The 1,850-nt window shown below is 39.8% G+C and overlaps 1 pseudogene; it reads right to left on the bottom strand.

The window, feature by feature from the left end:
* Positions 1 to 1,136: 1,136 nt before the first annotated feature.
* Positions 1,137 to 1,406, bottom strand: LOC131748206 (small ribosomal subunit protein eS21 pseudogene; annotated as a pseudogene).
* Positions 1,407 to 1,850: the final 444 nt, after the last annotated feature.

Genomic DNA, 1,850 nt, shown 5'->3' with positions numbered 1-1,850 from the left:
AGATCATTATTATTAGTTAGAGTTTGTCCTAAAGAGTGGCGCTAATTTGAAATGTTAGGTTTTGAGCATGTATTTTAAATCTTTAAATTATAACCATCCAGATAATTGTATTGGATTATTTTAGTTTTATCAGAGAAAGCAAAATGAGTAATGCTTTAAAAACTATTCATATTTCAGAGTAACTTTGGATTCTGAGTGACTAAAAACATGAACTGTGTCTGAGTCACTTTGCTTTAACTATATTTTGGGGGTTGCTTGATTTATTTGATTGCCTTGAGCAGAACACATTTGTGTCCTAGTGATGGCTCACTCTCCCCCTGCTTTCATGGGGGTGGAGCACTTTGGAGATGCTAAGTGATTATTTTTGGTTTCATCCGTCAAAGGGAATAGAATGAGATAAAAAAGCATTAACTTCTTTTTTTCTAAACTTAAATTTCCAGCAATCTCAAAAGATGACTGCTTCTTAGCAAAGAATGTTGGCAGAGTTTATTTGATTGCAAAATTATCGGAATAGATGTTTTGAAAGTTATCTCTTTGCCGAAAGTCCAATTAAATCTTATTTAATGAGTGGAGAATCGTGCTAAGTGCTGTGAGGATTATAGAGAAGTATTATTTACAGTTCCTGCGTTCAGTGTTTTAGAGTCTAGTTGGGAAGACATGTTGTACTAAGATGAAAATGCAACAAACATGCAAAACTGTAAGTGTTCAATATTAAATATGCATGATTGATGGTAAGAACTAGAGGACTTCAAAAGAAGGCACCATGGTGGCTTGAGTGGGCAGAGGCTGTACTATAGTGAGGAAGACCTGGAGCCAGAAGCCCTGGGGCTGAATCCCTACCTTTCTGCCTAAGAGCTGTGAGTGCTTGCATAACTTATTTAACCTCTCTGGGCCTCACTTTTCTTCTCCTATAAAAGAGAACAACAGGAATACCTATCCCGTAGAGCAGTGATATGGATTAAATGAATTAATGTAAACATCTCACTATGTGTATTGGTTTCAATTACCAGTGCCTGATATATGGAAAGCTATATATATATATGGAAAGCAGCCAGTAACTTTTAGTCACTGTTAGGGAATACAACTTTCTAGAGTTGTGTTTTGATATTTAACTTAATTTGGGGGGGGTTCACTATTTATTTATGACAAATATTCCACATCCGTGATCCTCTCCAGTCAGAAGTTCTTTGAGAGATGCCGTCCGCTTTGGCCAGTTGGAGAATGGAGTCTTCTGGCTCATCCATCCTGTGAATGGCCCTGCAGATAGAGTAGGTTTTAAACTGGCCATTGAACCTGGCTGTTAGCTTGTCAACCTCGGCCAAATTCGTCTGGACGGACACGTGGTCCTTGGCGCCGATGATGCGGTTGTGCGGTGCGTACAGGTCCACGAAATCGTTGTTTTGCATGTTGAGGGCGTGTCTGGTGGCACCACAGTGGGCACGAATGCAAAAAGCAAATTTTTTTTAACATCTTTATTGGAGTATAACTGCTTTACAATGGTGTGTTAGTTTCTGCTTTACAACAAAGTGAATCAGTTATACATATACATATGTTCCCATATCTCTTCCCTCTTGCATCTCCCTCCCTCCCACCCTCCCTATCCCACCCCTCTAGGTGGTCACAAAGCACCGAGCTGATCTCCCTTGTGCTATGTGGCTGCTTCCGAATAGCTATCTAGTTTACATTTGGCAGTATATATAAGTCCATGCCACTCTCTCACGTCGTCCCAGCTTACCCTTCTCCCTCCCTGTGTCCTCAAGTCCATTCTCTACGTCTGCGTCTTTATTCCTGTCCTGCCCATAGGTTCTTCAGAACCTTTTTTTTTTAGATTCCATATATATGTGTTATTT

The sequence above is a fragment of the Kogia breviceps genome, chromosome X (assembly GCF_026419965.1).
Source record: "Kogia breviceps isolate mKogBre1 chromosome X, mKogBre1 haplotype 1, whole genome shotgun sequence".
NCBI classification, from domain to species: Eukaryota; Metazoa; Chordata; class Mammalia; order Artiodactyla; family Physeteridae; genus Kogia; species Kogia breviceps.
The sequence above is the reverse complement of the archived record's forward strand: the minus strand, read 5'-3'. Positions and strand labels throughout refer to the sequence as shown.